General features: G+C 41.5%; 1 non-coding gene across 1 annotated transcript; it reads right to left on the bottom strand.

The window, feature by feature from the left end:
• Positions 1 to 16,232: 16,232 nt before the first annotated feature.
• TRNAQ-UUG (transfer RNA glutamine (anticodon UUG)) lies at positions 16,233 to 16,304 on the bottom strand. Its single transcript has one exon. It is a non-coding gene; the product is annotated as a tRNA-Gln (tRNA).
• Between the last annotated feature and the right edge of the window lie 1,359 nt (positions 16,305 to 17,663).

Below are 17,663 nucleotides of genomic sequence, written 5' to 3' on the forward strand. Positions count from 1 at the left end.
TTGGGGGACCAAACAGAATTCTTGTGGTTTGAGGGGTTGAATAATAAATGACACTCTGAATTAAATTTTAACGTTTTTTTAAAAAAAAAAAAAAAAAAAAAAAAAAATTTGCTGCAGTGCATTTCCCACTTCCAGGCTGATCTACAGTACAAATGTCACAATGCCAAGTTAATTCCGCATGTGTCAACCAGCTAAATCTGCAGGGGGTTGAATACTACTTGTAGGCACTGTATATCCCACGAGGGTAAAATTGAAAAAAGTTGATAAAATTTTATTTGGGACTTAGTCATTTTTCCGGCGTTTATCAGACTTTCATAGAGGGGAAATCTTAGTGAGCATTTTGATATCAGTTCCAGAGCGATTCGCCCAATGAGTCCTTGATATTTAGTCGTTTTCAGCCAATTTTCTGATTTTTTGTAAATTTCACTTTTTTGTGAAAATATCCACTAAATTAGGAAATAATATGTGTGAGGGTACCCCAGGAGCGTTCCAAATTTGTGTGGGTAGAATATATATCCCACGGGGGTAAAATTGAAAAAAGTTGAAAAAATTTTTTTTGGGACTTAGTCATGTTTCCGGAGTTAATTAGACTTTCAGAAGAGGGGAACTGTCAGTGAGCATTCCGATTTCAGTTCCAGAGTGATTCGCCCGATAAGTTCTTGATATTTAGTCGTTTTCAGCCAATTTTCTGAGTTTTTGAAAATGTCACTTTTTTTGTGAAAACATCCGCTAAATGGGGGAATAATATGTGTGAGGGTACCGCAGGAAAGTTCCAAATGTGTGTAGGTAGAATATATATCCCACGGGGGTATAATTGAAAAAAGTAAAAAAAAAAATTTTTTTGGATTTAGTCATTTTTCCGCCGTTTATCAGACTTTCAGAGAGGGGAAATGTCAGTGAGCATTCCGATTTCAGTTCCAGAGCGATGTGCCCAATGAGTCCTTGATATTTAGTCGTTTTCAGCGCATTTTCAGAATTTTTGAAAATTTTACTTTTTTGTAAAAATATCCACTAAATGAGGGAATAATATGTGTGAAGGTACGCCAGGACAGTTCCAAATGTGTGTTGGTAGAATATATATCCCATGGGGGTAAAATTGAAAAAAGTTGAAAAAAATTTTTTTTTGGGCATAGTCATTTTTACGGCGGTAATCAATCTTTCAGAGAGGGGAAATGTCAGTGAGCATTCCGATTTCAGTTCCAGAGCGATTCGCCCAATGAGTCCTTGATATTTAGTAGTTTTCAGCCAATTTTCTGAATTTTTAAAAATGTCACTTTTTTGTGAAAATATCCACTAAATGAGGGAATAATATGTGTGAGGGTACCCCAGGAGAGTTCCAAATGTGTGTGGGTAGAGTATATATCCCACAGAGGTAAGATTAAAAAAAGTTGAAAAAAATTTTTTTGGGACTTAGTCATTTTTCCGACGTTTATCAGACTTCCAGAGAGGGGAAATGTCAGTGAGCATGCCAATTTCAGTTCCAGAGCGATTTGCCCAATGAGTACTTAATAGTGTTGAGCGATACCTTCCGATATCAGGAAATATCGTATCGGATTGGATCGGACCGATACCCAAAAAGTATCGGATATCGCCGATTCCGATACCGGAGACTAATGCAAATCAATGGGACACAAATATCGGAATGAAAATGAACCCTTTCTTTCCTTGTAGGTTAATTCTACATGAAGTAAAACAACTTAGAATAATGTAGAATGTATTACGCGAAAAGCCGGCAATTCATCAGCAGCATACACCGGTACCCGACAATTTACAACAGAAAGAATAGAGCTTCACACATAGATTAGATAGATAGAAACATGTCAGTCACATATATATGAAGTACAGTGACAGTGTTGATTACTGTACTTGTCATTTAGTGTTAAAATAAAGGATTTATTTAAAAAAAAATTGGCGTGGGGTTCCCCTTAATTTTAGGCTCTAGCGGAGGTTAAGCAGACAGCTGGGGCAGATGTTTGAAACCTGGGAAGGCGGGTAATACCCACGGAGCTTCCCAGGCTACTAATATCAGCCCCCAGCTGAATACCTAGCCTTTACTAGCTATTAAAATGGGGGACCCCCTCAAAAAAATGACGTGGGGTCCCACCTAATTTAATAGCTAGCAAAGGCTAGGCAGACAGCTGGGGGCTGATATTAATAGCCCAGGAAGGGTGCCATGAATATTGGCCCCCTCCCAGGCTAGAAACACCAGCCGTCAGCCGCCCCAGAAATGGCGCATCCATAGGATGCGCCAATTCTGGCACTTAGCCTCGCTCTTCCCACTGCCCTGTAGCGGTGGCAGTGGGGTAATAGGGCTGGGGTTGATGTCAGCTTATAATGCCAGCTGACATCAAGCCCAGGTTAGTATTAGAGAGGCATCTATAAGACACCCCCATTACTAACCCCATAGTGAAAGTTAAAAAAAAACACAAACACCCAGAATAAAGTCCTTTAATTGAAATAAACACACAATTCTTTATTGTTCTAAATTAAACCATACTTACCGTCACGCCCATTCCAGCTGAAGCCAACGATCTCCTGCAATAAAAGAAAAATAATAAAGCAACATCATCCTTACCTTTCCATGGTTCCCAGGACGGCTCCAGCTCTGCTACATCGAGATGACAGGCTGGACCGCAGCAGAAAGCTGCCATCCAGCCTGTCATCCCGCAGACACTGAGAAGCGCAGGCATGCTTGCGCTCCTCAGTGTCTCTCTGTGACGGCATCCAGATGAGCCGAGTTCATGTCCAATGAACTCAGCTCACCTCATGCACGTCACTGACAGCGTGGGGGAATTCTCCTGCACTCAGCGCTTCAGCGTGAGAATTTTCCCACGCTGTCAGTGACGTGCATGAGGTGAGCTGAGTTCATTGGACATGACCTCACCTCATTCACGTCACTGACAGCATGGGAAAATTCTCACGCTGAAGCGCTGAGTGCAGGAGAATTTTCCCACGCTGTCAGTGACGTGCATGAGGTGAGCCGAGTTCATTGGACATGAACTCGGCTCATCTGTATGCCGTCACAGAGAGACACTCAGGAGCGCAAGCATGCCTGCGCTTCTCATTGTCTGCGGGATGACAGGCTGGATGGCAGCTTTCTGCTGCGGTCCAGCCTGTCATCTCGATGTAGCAGAGCTGAAGCTGTCGTGGGAACCATGGAAAGGTAAGGATGGTGTTGCTTTATTATTTTACTTTTATTGCAGGAGATCGTTGGCTTCAGCTGGAATGGGTGTGATGGTAAGTATGGTTTAATTTAGAACAATAAAGAATTGTGTGTTTATTTCAATTAAAGGACTTTATTCTGGGTGTTGTGTTTTTTTAAAATACTTTACTAGAAATTCATGGTGGTCATGTCTAATATTGGCGTGACCCCATGAATTTTGGGCTTAAGGCCAGCTGATAATGCCAAGCTGGCCTTAACCCCTTTATTACCCAGTGAGCCACCGCACCAGGGCCCTGGATGAGTTGGGTACAGCGCCAGAAGATGGCGCTTCTATGAACGTGCCATTTTCCGGGGCGGCTGCGGACTGCAATTTGCAGCGGGTGGGGCCCAGAAAGCTTGGGCCTCCCTGCGCTGCGGATTCCAGCCCCCAGCTGCCTAGTTGTACCTGGCTGGACACAATAATAGGGCGAAGCCCCACGTATTTTTTTTTAAAATTATTTCATGAAATTCATGAAATAATTAAGAAAAAAAGGGCTTCCCTATATTGTTGTGTTCAACCAGGTGCAAATAGGCAGCTGGTGGTTGGGGGCAGCCCGTTCCTGCCTGCTGTACCTGGCTGGACACAAATATAGTGCAAAGCCCCACGTCAATTTTTTTTTAACTTTTTCATGAAATAATTTAAAAAAAAAAGGGCTTCCCTATATTGTTGTGTCCGGCCAGGTACAAAGAGGCAGCTGGTGGTTGGGGGCAGCCCGTTCCTGCTTGCTGTACCTGGCTGGACACAAATATAGGGCGAAGCCCCACATCAATTTTTTTTTCATTATTTCATGAATTACATGAAATAAGTTAAAAAAAAAATACGTGGGGCTTCTCCCTATTTGTGTGTCCAGCAAGGTACAACTAGGCAGCTGGGGGATGGAATCTGCAGCGCAGGGAGGCCCAAGCTTTCTGCCCCCCCCGGTGCAAATTGCAGTCCGCAGCCACCCCGGAAAATGGCGCATTCATAGAAGCTGGATGCTGTACCTGGCTGGCATACAAAAATATGGCAAAGCCCACGTCAAAATTTTTGGGAAAAATTAATTAAAAAATAAATTATAATTTAGGGACTGCATCTTTATTAACTCCTCAAATGTCATTTAGTATTAAAATAAAGGATTTATTTAAAAAAAAATTGGCGTGGGATCCCCCATAATTTTAGGCTCTAGCGGAGGTTAAGCAGACGGCTGGGGCACATGTTTGAAGCCTGGGAAGGGGGTAATACCCACGGAGCTTCCCAGGCTACTAATATCAGCCCCCAGCTGAATACTTAGCCTTTACTAGCTATTAAAATGGGGGACCCTCCCCAAAAAATGACGTGGGGGTACCCCCTATTTAATAGCTAGCAAAAGCTAGGCAGACAGCTGGGGGTTGATATTAATAGCCCAGGAAGGGTGCCATGAATATTGGCCCCCTCCCAGGCTAGAAACACCAGCCGTCAGCCGCCCCAGAAATGGCGCATCCATAGGATGCGCCAATTCTGGCACTTAGCCTCGCTCTTCCACGCTGCCCTGGTGCGGTGGCAGGGCGTAATAGGGTTGGGGTTCATGTCAGCGCCAGCTGCCATGAAGCCCAGGTTAGTAATGATGGGCATCTATAAGACACCACCATTACTAACCTACAAATTGTTAAAAAGAAAAAACACACACTACACCCAGAAAAAAATAATTTATTTGAAATAAAACACACAATTTTTTTTAATTCTTAGTTTACTAAAAAAAAAAGTTACCTGTCCACGTTCCTGCGCTGATCTCCCATGCACAGCTGTCACATCTGGAGATGGTGACAGCTGTGCATGGCTGCTGTAAGCTCACACTGCTGGGAACACGTCCGCTCCCGGCAGCGGGAGCCACTGACTGAGGTCACCGGAGTGCATTCAGGCAGCACAGCTCCGGAGACCTCCTTTACGGCACTGCTGTAACGTGGGAATTTCTCACGATACAGCGGGGCCGTAAATCAGCTAACCAGAGCAGCGCTGCCTGAACTCCGGCGAACCCGCTTATGCAATGACGGGGCTGCTTTATGGCCCCATCATTCTAGCGGCGGCGGCGGCTCAGAGCGGTCACATTCTATGTGGCTGCTCTAAACTGGAGATCTTCGTGGGACACTCGTGGACTACTACGGAGGGGTAAGGATAAGGTTGTGGTTTATTATTTTATATTTTATTACAGGAGATCGATGGCTTCGGGGAATTAGGTGTCTAGGTGAGTATAGGTGTAGTTTTTTATTTTTTACTTTATTTTAGGTGGCGATCGGCGGGGACAGGTAATGTATGAACTAATTTATTGTAGGCAACCGCTGGCCACCAATGACATGTATTTAAAATTTATTGGGGACACAGTAGGGCAATTTATATAGCAGGATCAGGCTGATGGGAACTACTGCTCCCATCGAGCTGATCCTGCTGGCACGAGTGGACGGGGGACAGACATAGGCCGATGGGAGTAGTAGTGTCACATCGGCCTATGTCTGCCTGCACGCACAGACACCGCACACACCCACAGACATCGCACACACCCGCAGACATCACACACACCCGCAGACATCGCACAGACATCGCACAGACACCGCACACACCCGCAGACATCGCACAGACACCCCGCACACACTCGCAGACACACGCACAGACACCCGCACACACCAATCATGACGGGCTGATGGTCTGCGAGGTGTGGCTGACCTGTGCGGCCGTGGGAAAGTTCATGTGAGTTCATGCAATGCAGTCAAGCATGAACTCACATGAACCTTCTGAGGGCACCGTGGTTACTTCAAATGAACAGCTGATCGGCATCACCTGATACCTCAGCTGTTCATTTGAAATAATCGGCGGGAAAGCGCAGCACAGAACGGGAAAGCCGGCGGTGAAGTCTTTTCACTGCTGGCTTCCCCGCCCGGGTCCTTCGCTCCCCGCTCCTTGGTGCTGCGCTCCCCACCCGGTCCTAACTTACGATCGGGATGGGAGGTGGCGAGGGGAGCGGAGGATCGGGGTGGGAGGCTGCGGGGAAGCAGTATGGGGCTGCGTGATTGTTTAAAAGCTTTTAAACGATCAGGAGAATTCTCCCACGCTAGGATGGCATTCTGATGACAGGCTGGATCTCAGCTGAGAGCTGCCATCCTGCTTGTCATACTTCAGAGACACTGCAGAGCGCAGGCATTATGGGAACTTCCGATTCCGGTATTCGATATTGTAAAAGTATCGGAATTAAGTATCGGAATTCCGATACCGCGAATATCGGCCGATACCCGATATTTCAGTATCGGAATGCTTAACACTAGTCCTTAATATTTAGTCGTTTTCAGCCAATTTTCTGAATTTTTGAAAATTTCACTTTTTTGTGAAAATATCCGCTAAATGAGGGAATAATATGTGTGAGGGTAACCCAGGAGAGTTCCATATGTGTGTGGGTAGAATATATATCCCACGGGGGTAAAATTGAAAAAAGTTGAAAAAAATTTTTTTTTGGACATAGTCATTTTTTCGGCGTTAATCAATCTTTCAGAGAGGGGAAATGTCAGTGAGCATTCCGATTTCAGTTCCAGAGTGATACGCCCGATGAGTCCTTGATATTTGGTCGTTTTCAGCCAATTTTCTGAATTTTTGAAAATTTCACTTTTTTTGTGAAAATATCCACTAAATGAGGAAATAATGTGTGTGAGGGCACCCCAGGAGAGTTCCAAATGTGTGTGGGTAGAATACATATCCCACGGGGGTAAAATTCAAACAAGTTGAAAAAAATTTTTTTTGGCTTTAGTCATTTTTCCACCGTTTATCAGACTTCCAGAGAGGGGAAATGTCAGTGAGCATTCCGATTTCAGTTCCAGAGCGATTTGCCCAATGAGTCCTTGATATTTAGTCGTTTTCAGCCAATTTTCTGAATTTTTGGAAATTTCACTTTTTTGTCAAACTATCCACTAAATGAGGAAATAATATGTGTGAGGGTACCCCAGGAGAGTTCCAAATGTGTGTGGTTAGAATATATATCCCACGGGGGTAAAATTGAAAAATGTTGAAAAAAAATTTTTTTGGGACTTAGTCATTTTTCTGGCGTTAATCAGACTTTCAGAGAGGGGAAATGTTAGTGAGCATTCCGATTTCAGTTCCCGAGTGATTCGCCCGATGATTCTTAGATATTTAGTCGTTTTCAGCCAATTTAATGATTTTTTGAAAATTTCACTTTTTTGTACAACTATCCACTAAATGAGGAAATAATATGTGTGAGGGTACCCCAGGAGAGTTCCAAATGTGTGTGGGTAGAAAACATATCCCACGGGGGTAAAATTGAAAAAAGTTTAAAAAAATTTTTTTTGGACTTAGTCATTTTTCCGCCGTTTATCAGACTTTCAGAGAAGGGAAATATCAGTAAGCGTTCCGATTTCAGTTCCAGAGCAATTTGCCCAATGAGTCCTTGATATTTAGTCGTTTTCAGCCAATTTTCAGAATTTTTGAAAATTTCACTTTTTTGTAAAAATATCCACTAAATGAGGGAATAATATGTGGGAGGGTACCCCAGGAGAGTTCCAAATGTGTGTGGGTAGAATATATATCCCATGGGGGTAAAATTGAAAAAAGTTTAAAAAAATTTTTTGGGGACTTAGTCATTTTTCTGGCGTTTATCAGACTTCCAGACAGGGGAAATGTCAGTGAGCATTCCGATTTCAGTTCCAGAGTGATTTGCCCAATGAGTCCTTGATATTTAGTCGTTTTCAGCCAATTTTCTGAATTTTTGGAAATTTCACTTTTTTGTCAAACTATCCACTAAATGAGGAAATAATATGTGTGAGGGTACCCCAGGAGAGTTCCATATGTTTGTGGGTAGAATATATATCCCATGGGGGTAAAATTGAAAAAAGTTGAAAACATTTTTTTTGAACTTAGTCATTTTTCCGGCGTTTATTAGACTTTCATAGAGGGGAATTGTCAGTGAGCATTCTGATTTCAGTTCCAGAGTGATTCGTCCAATGAGTCTTTGATATTTCGGCGTTTTCAGCCAATTTTCTGAATTTTTGAAAATGTCACTTTTTTGTGAAAATATCCACTAAATGAGGGAATAATATGTGTGAGGGTACCACAGGAGAGTTCAAATGTGTGTGGGTAGAATATATATCCCATGGGGGTAAAATTGAAAAAAGTTTAAAAAAAATTTTTTTTGGAATAAGTCATTTTTCCGGCATTTATCAGACTTTCCGAGAGGGGAAATGTCAATGAGCGTTCCGATTTCAGTTCCAGAGCGATTTGCCCGATGAGTCCTTGATATTTAGTCGTTTTCAGCCAATTTTCTTATTTTTTGAAAATTTCACTTTTTTGTGAAAATATCCACTAAATGAGGGAATAATATGTGTGAGGGTACCCCAGGAGAGTTCCAAATGTGTGTGGGTAGAATATAAATACCACAGGGGTAAAATTGAAAAAAGTTGAAACAATTTTTTTTTTGGACTTAGTTATTTTTCCGGCGTTTATCAGACTTTCAGAGAGGGCAAATGTCAGTGAGCGTTCCGATTTCAGTTCCAGAGCGATTTGCCAGATGAGTCCTTGATATTAAGTCGTTTTCAGCCAATTTTCTGAATTTTTGAAAATGTCACTTTTTTGTGAAAATATCCACTAAATGAGAGAATAATATGTGTGAGGGTACCCCAGGAGAGTTCCAAATGTGTGTGGGAAGAATATATATCCCACGGGGGTAAAATTGAAAAAAGTTGGAAAAAATTTTTGTGGGGACTTAGTCATTTTTCCGGCCTTTATCAGGCTTTCAGAGAGGGGAAATGTCAGTGAACTTTCCGGTTTTAGTTCCAGAGCGATTTGCCAGATGAATCCTTGATATTTAGTCGTTTTCAGCCAATTTTCCGAATTTTTGAAAATTTCACTTTTTTGTGAAAATATCCACTAAATGAGGGAATTATATGTGTGAGGGTACCCCAGGAGAGTTCCTAATGTGTGTGGGTCGAACATATATTCCACGGGGGTAAAATTGAAAAAAGTAAAAAAAAAATTTTTTTTGGACTTAGTCATTTTTCCGGCGTTTATCAGACTTTCAGAGAGGGGAAATGTCAGTGAGCCTTCCGATTTCAGTTCCAGAGCGATTTGCCCGATGAGTCGTTGATATTTAGTAGTTTTCAGCCAATTTTCTGAATTTTTGAAAATGTCACTTTTTTGTGAAAATATCCACTAAATGAGGGAATAATATGTGTGAGGGCACCCCAGGAGAGTGACAAATGTGTGTGGGTAGAATATATATCCTACGGGGGTAAAATTGAAAAAATTTTAAAAAAAATTTTTTTTGGACTTAGTCATTTTTCCGGCGTTTATCAGACTTTCAGAGAGGGTAAATGTCAGTGAGCGTTCCGATTTCAGTTCCAGAGCGATTGGCCAGATGAGTCCTTGATATTTAGTCGTTTTCAGCCAATTTTCTGAATTTTTGAAAATGTCACTTTTTTGTGAAAATATCCACTAAATGAGAGAATAATATGTGTGAGGGTACCCCAGGAGAGTGACAAATGTGTGTGGGTAGAATATATATCCTACGGGTGTAAAATTCAAAAAAGTTGAGAAAATTTTTTTTTTTGACTTAGTCATTTTTCCGGCGTTTATCAGACTTTCAGAGAGGGGAAGTGTCAGTGAGCCTTCCGATTTAAGTTCCAGAGCGATTTGCCCGATGAGTCGTTGATATTTAGTAGTTTTCAGGCAATTTTCTGAATTTTTGAAAATTTCACTTTTTTGTGAAAATATCCACTAAATGAGGGAATAATATGTGTGAGGGTACCCCAGGAGAGTTCCAAATGTGTGGGTCGAATATATATTCCACGGGGGTAAAATTGAAAAAAGGTGAAAAAAAATTTTTTTTGGACTTGGTCATTTTTGTGGCGCTTATCAGGCTTTCAGAGAGGGGAAATGTCAGTGAGCATTCCAATTTCAGTTCCAGTGCGATTTGCCCGATGAGTCCTTGATATTTCGTCGTTTTCAGCAAATTTTCTGAATTTTTGAAAATTTCACTTTTTTGTGAAAATATCAACTAAATGAGGGAATAATATGTGTGAGGGCACCCCAGGAGAGTGCCAAATGTGTGTGGGTAGAATATATATCCTACGGGGGTAAAATTGAAAAAATGTGAAAAAAAAATTTTTTTTGGACTTGGTAATTTTTCCGCCGTTTATCAGACTTTCAGAGAGGGGAAATGTCAATGAGCGTTCCGATTTCAGTTCCAGAGCGATTTGCCCGATGAGTCCTTGATATTTAGTCGTTTTCAGCCAATTGTCTTATTTTTTGAAAATTTCACTTTTTTGTGAAAATATCCACTAAATGAGGGAATAATATGTGTGAGGGCACCCCAGGAGAGTTTCAAATGTGTGTGGGTAGAATATATATCCCAAGGGGGTAAAATTGAAAAAAGTTGAAAAAAATTTTATTTTGGGATTTAGTCATTTTCACGGCGTTTATCAGACTTTCATGTAGGGGAAATGTCAGTGAGCGTTCCGATTTCAGTTCCAGAGCGATTCGCCCAATTAGTCCTTGATATTTTGTCATTTCCAGCCAATTTTCTGAATTTTTGAAAATTTCACTTTTTTGTGAAAATATCCACTAAATGAGTTAATAATATGTGTGACGGTACCCCAGGAGAGTTCCAAATGTGTGTGGGTAGAATATATATCCCACGGGGGTAAAATTGAAAAAAGCTGAAAATAATTTTTTTTTGGACTTAGTCCTCTTTCCGGCGTTTATCAGACTTTCAGAGAAGGGAAATGTCAGTGAGCATTCCGATCTCAGTTCCAGAGAGATACGCCCAATGAGTTCTTGATATTTAGTCGTTTTCAGACAATTTTCTGAATTTTTGAAAATTTCTCTTTTTTGTGAAAATATCCACTAAATGAGTTAATAATATGTGTGAGGGCACCCCAGGAGAGTTCCAAATGTGTGTGGGTAGAATATATATCCCAAGGGGGTAAAATTGAAAAAAGTTGAAAAAAAATTTATTTTGGGATTTAGTCATTTTCACGGCGTTTATCAGACTTTCCTGTAGGGGAAATGTCAGTGAGCGTTCCGATTTCAGTTCCAGAGCGATTCGCCCAATGAGTCCTTGATATTTTGTCATTTCCAGCCAATTTTCTGAATTTTTGAAAATTTCACTTTTTTGTGAAAATATCCACTAAATGAGTTAATAATACGTGTGAGGGTACCCCATCATTGATATTTCATTGTTTCAGCCAATTTTCAGAATTTTTGAAAATTTCACTTTTTTGTGAAAATATCCACTAAATGAGTTAATAATATGTGTGACGGTACCCCAAGAGAGTTCCAAATGTGTGTGGGTAGAATATATATCCCACGGGGGTAAAATTGAAAAAAGTTGAAAAAATTTTTTTTTGGACTTAGTCATTTTCACGGCGTTTATCAGACTTTCATATAGGGGAAATGTCAGTGAGCGTTCCGATTGCAGTTCCAGAGCGATTCGCCCGATGAGTCCTTGATATTTAGTCATTTTCAGCCAATTTTCAGAATTTTTGAAAATTTCACTTTTTTGTGAAAATATCCACTAAATGAGGGAATAATATGTGTGAGGGTACTCCAGGAGAGTTCCAAATGTGTGTTTGTAGAATATATATCCCACGGGGGTAAAATTGAAAAAAGTTTAAAACAATTTTTTTTTGGACTTAGTCATTTTTCCGGCGTTTATCAGACTTTCAGAGAGGGGAAATGTCAGTGAGCGTTCCGATTTCAATATCTTGTTAAGCTACTGGGACATCCACATCTTTTCTGAGGGGCATTAAAACCATCTTGGTAAGCTACTGTGACCTCCACCACATTTCCAAGGGGCATTAAAACCATCTATTTAAGCTACTGGGACCTCCACGTCTCTTCTGAGGGGCATTAAAAGCGTCTTGTTAAACCACTCTGAACTCCACAGCTCTTCCAAGGGGCATTGAAAAGTTGTTTTTAATTAACTGTAACCTCCATGACTCTTCGAACGGGCATTGCATTTCCTCCTAATTTTTGGCAGCTTTTGCTTGAAAGGCATAAGCAAAGACTATGGGAGACCCACTCCCCAATAATGGGAATAATGTTTGTAATATGCTGTACTGCATGGCTCTTGTAAGGGGCATTGCAAGTTCCTCTGTCCTAATTTTTGGCAGCTTTTGCTTGGAAGGCATAAGCAAAGACTATGGGAGACCCACTCCCCAATAATGGGAATAATGTTTGTAATATGCGGTACTGTATGGCTCTTGTAAGGGGCATTGCAAGTTCCTCCGTCCTAATTTTTGGCAGCTTTTGCTTGGAAGGCATAAGCAAAGACTATGGGAGACCCACTCCCCAATAATGGGAATAATGTTTGTAATATGCTGTACTGTATGGCTCTTGTAAGGGCCATTGCAAGTTCCTCCGTCATAATTTTTGGCAGCTTTTGCTTGGAAGGCATAAGCAAAGACTATGGGAGACCCACTCCCCAATAATGGGAATAATGTTTTTAAGATGCTGTACTGTATGGCTCTTGTAAGGGGCATTAAAACCATCTTGTTAAGCTACTGCGACCTCCACCACTATTCCAAGGGGCTCTAAAACTGTCTTGTTAAGCTACTGTGAGCTCCACGTCTCTTCTGAGGGGCATTAAAACCGTCTTGTTAAGCTACTGGGACCACCACGTCTCTTCCGAGGGGCATTAAAACCGTCTTTTTAAGCTACTGTGACATCCATGTCTCTTCAAAGGGGCATTAAAAGCGTCTTCTTAAGCCACTCTGAACTCCACAGCTCTTCCTATTGGCATTGAAATGTTATTTTAATTACGTCTAACCTCCACGACTCTTCCAACGGGCATTGCATTTCCTCCTAATTTTAGTCAGCTTTTGCTTTTCAATGCAAAGGCGAAAACTAAGGGAGACCCACTCCCCAATAATGGGTAGAAGGTTTTTAGTATGCTGTAATCCACGTCTGTTTCAAGGGGCATTGCAGTTCCTCATAATTTTTGGAAAGCCTTCCATTCACTGCTTAGGCCAACAGTGTACAGGAGACCCAGTTGCTATAAATGGAAAAAACAGTTTAGATAAGGCCCTCTTACATCCATGTCATTTTCAAGGGGCATTGAAGTGCCTCAAAATTTTTGGTAGGCATTGTACTCACTGTATGCCCTATAACTGTGTAGCCAGACCGCTCCTTTTGTTACAGAAACATATCCTACAAGACATATGTGGTTGACTGGCCTGATATTGATGTGAATGGTCCCTGTTCCTCCTGCTCTTTCTCCTTTGCCACCACCTCATCCATCATTTATCACCTGAAGCTTTGCTTTTTCGGGAGTCATAGAACTGGGATAGTAGCAGGAAAACATCCAGCAATCCTCAGAGGAGGTAGGATATGCGCCAAAACGCTGACCACATCAGGCATAGCCGCTACTACATACATGCGCTTGCATTCCAAGAAAACAAAGCAGATGCTAACTTCTATCATCATCATCTAGCTCCTCACCTTGGCACTCTCAACTCCCCTGATGGAGAAGACAGGGCTCAGCGAAGGAGTATGGTTCTCTGGTGGGCTCGTCCAATACCGCTCTAAAGCACACCAGTCTAAGAAAAGTGTGTGGGAAGTTGACAGGAGAAATAGGGGCGGCTGGGGACCGTTTATTGACACCCGGCCGCCCCCTGGCAGCTGGGGACCGAGCGTGTACACCCGACCACTGGGCGGATAGGGACTGAGTATGGATACCTCGTTGCCGAAGCAGCCATGAGGTAGTGGCCAGCTTCGGTCTCCTCCAAACTAAAAGGCCCCATTTCAAGTGCAAGCTAGCAGTATAGTATTGCAGCCTGCGGGTGGGTGGTTGGCTGCATATTTGCGCTTGCTTTGCAAGGAATGGGGGAGGTACAATTGAACACTGCCCTGGGACAAGGACTTGCAAGGGGATAGTTGCAAGTCTGCATCTTCTGATGCGGCAAGGATGACTTCTGATGAGCACACTTTTAGGCAGTGACCTGGGTGTCAGAGGTGCTTCCAGGGGTCTTCCCCATGATGTTCCCATGTCTTTTCAGCACTGTATGCATGTATCACACAGCACATGGAAAGATAAGGATCTAAAATGTTAAAATGACATTTCTCGGTGAATGCATTTGTCACGGTTAAAAGCAATACAAAAGTGCAAAAACGGATAAAAAATACAACTTGTGAACATAGCCCAAGGTGGGGAGGAGTATTTTTTTTGGTTATTTATTTTACCTTATACACAGGTCTTTACCCTGGAAAGAAACTTTCTTAACATATTTCACAGGAAAGCAGTTTCAGTTTCGTTTTTGAACGTTTTATTGTGAACCCTTAAAAGTGGCTTAATACCTCGGACCACGTTGTTGACAGCAGTGACCTGGGGGTCAGAAATGCTTCCTGGGGTGATCCCCATGCTGTCCCCATGTCATTTGAGCACTGTCACTATCGTTTTGGGCACTTGTTAGGCTTTTAAAAGACTGCCGGGGGTGCCGCCGCAAAAATGCTCGGGTCTCCCATAGACTAACATTGGGCTCGTTGCTCGGGTCGAGCACCCGAGTATTACTGTGAGCGTGGCCCGAGCTTCAAGCACCCGAGCATTTTAGTGCTCGCTCAACACTAATCTCAACAAGAAGAGTTTTAAAATGTTGATGAAATCTGGCTAATTATTAGCGTGCTGGATCGATTAGCTGGAAAAAGGGTGAGAAAAAATAAATTGCAAAACTTCTGCTCATCCAGAAGTCACTAAAGAATTTTCATGGTGTGCTAAATGGTTCCATCGGAAAGATAATTCAAGTAGAGTTGGTGTAAATCACAGTTCATATCCCAGTCCATCAGTGACGGCAGTGGTCTGTGTTCGCTGGAAAAAAGGAGGCGTTGCACCACATACCTGATGGCACCTTCTGAGCTTTTTTATATTTGTGGTACGACGCACGAGTGACATCACACCAGGCTGAATAATCAAAAAAAGATCTACAGATGCTGTTAAGCTGGTTCTACAAATCCAATCCAAAGACTACAGACCATTTCCGTGGGGGATAGACTTGGGAACGTGCAAATTGATCTACTCAGATAATTAGTCAAAATGTAACATGAAGTTAGACGTAGTCGGCAGGATTTGGTAACCTACGCGGGGAGACCCCAATGGATTCTAGTTAACCACTCAGCCACAACTACTCAGACGCTGTTTCATCCTTATGAGTTTCACACCTTTTCTTATAGCACCATGATCAATATCAATGATTATTATTCTGGAAGACATTTCAGAAAATGGAAGATTTCAATTGGAAACAAAATTCCAGGCCTCACTGAAATGTAAAAATCTGATTTAAAGGTATCATCAAATGGAACCTTTTACAGTTCAAGGTTTATTAAAATTCATAAGGCGGATTTAGAGTGACTTTGTTCCAAACACCTCCTGAAAAAGGCTTTGAAAATGCCCAAAAGTCTGAACAGATTAATTTCCATGCAAAAAGACTTGCTGTTCATATGATCAGGTATTGCGCGTCTTTTAACCTCATCAAGATTCCCAAAACGCCAAGCAGTTAACAGAAGTGAGCATATTATTCTTCAGGTATATTTTGCTTGTGTCATACTTGCAATACAAGTCAATGAGAAGTTTAGAAAGACCCCTGGAAGGTTCCTGAGTGATGTTCACAGCATTTTGCGAGCAAAATAAAACAAAACCAAGCTCAATTGATGCCCAAAACAATTCTTTGAAAAACATCACCAAACTATGTTTACAAAAATACTAGAAAACACTAAAAAGAGTGATTCAGGAGAAGAATCGCTGTCATTTATTGAAGCATTTTCGGCTAGAAATCCTTGTCAGCTTCAACCACCTAGAAAAACTGTCATGTGAACATTGGCACAAGTCATAGAGTATGCTTGCTTGGTGTGACATAGATGGTATGAGTTTTGCTTCATGAAGTCAAGATTAACTTTCGCGTTAAACTTTCTTGGTAGATAGATCTTTTTTGCCATGTGGATTTTAACTTTCTCTTTTTATGTTAAACCATGTGCATTGGCAAATTGAGTGTGAGCAGAAAAGACAAAACCGCAGTGAACAAAGAATTTCTCAGGTTCCACTGAGATTTGAACTCAGATCGCAGGATTCAATGTCCGGAGTGCTAACCATTACACCATGGAACCATACGGTTGATGGAGCTGGCTAGATTTTCTTTTCAAAACGCTAAAAGAGCATGTGTAAATTGTGGAAATGTGAGAAATTCACTCTGAATCCAGTGTTCTGAGTTCAAATCTCAGTGGAACCTGGGAAATTCATGCATTATGGTGAAAACAGGTTCTAAAGCTGTTCTGCAAATGTATATCTAATACACAGTGGTAAATTAATATATCCTCCCTTTTTATTCCACAAGTGTGGTTAAAGTTCCATTATATCACAACAAGGACAGTTTTAAAATGTTGATGAAATCTGGCTAATAATTAGTGTGCTGGATCTATTAGCTGGAAAAAGGGTGAGAAAAAAAGAAATTGCAAAACTTCTGCTCATCTAGAAGTCACTAAAGATTTTTCATGGTGTGCTAAAAGTTTCCATCGGAAAGATAATTCAAGTAGAGTTGGTGCAAATCAAAGTTCATATCCCAGTCCATCAGTCACGGCAGTGGTCTGTGTTCGCTGGAAAAGAGGAGGAGTTGCACCACATACCTGATGGCACCTGCTGACTTTTTTTTTGATTTGGTGGTGTGACGCACAAGTGACATCGCACCAGGCTGAATAATCAAAAGAAGGTCTACAGATGCTGTTAAGCTGGTTCTACAAATCTGGTCCAAAGATCACAAACTATTTCCGTGGTGGATAGACTTGGGAATGTGCAAATTGATCTACTCAGATAAATAGTCAAAATGTTGCATGAAGTTGTACATAGTTAACAGGATTTGAACCTTCGCGGGGAGACCCCAATTGTTTTCTAGGCCAACGCCTTAACCACTCGGCCACAACTACTCAGAGGCTGTTTTATCCTTATGAGTTTCACACCTTTTCTTATAGCACCATGATCAATATCAGTGATTATCCTTCTGGAAGACATCTCAGAAAATGAAAGAGTTCAATTGGAAACAAAATTCCAGGCCTCACTGAAATTGAAAAATCTGATTTAAAGGTATCATCAATTGGAACCTTGTACAGTTCAAGGTTTTTTAAAATTCATAAAGCGGATTTCGAGTGACTTTGTTCCAAACACCTCCTGAAAAAGGCTTTGAAAATGCTCAAAAGTTTGAACAGATTCATTACCATGCAAAAAGACTTGCTGTTCATATGATCAGGTATTGAGCATCTTTTAACCTCATTACGTTTCCCAAAACGCCAAGCGGTTAACAGAAGTGAGCATATCATTTTTCAGGTATATTTTGCTTGCTTTATACTTGCAATACAAGTCAAAGAGAATGTTAGAAAGACCCCTGGAAGGTTCCTGAGTGACGTTCGCAGCATTTTGCGAGCAAAATAAAAACTAAAACAAACTCAATCGATGCCCAAAACAATACTTAGAAA

The sequence above is a fragment of the Phyllobates terribilis genome, unplaced genomic scaffold, assembly GCF_046119375.1.
Source record: "Phyllobates terribilis strain yellow unplaced genomic scaffold, ASM4611937v1 Scaffold_13__5_contigs__length_258822181, whole genome shotgun sequence".
Taxonomy (NCBI): domain Eukaryota; kingdom Metazoa; phylum Chordata; class Amphibia; order Anura; family Dendrobatidae; genus Phyllobates; species Phyllobates terribilis.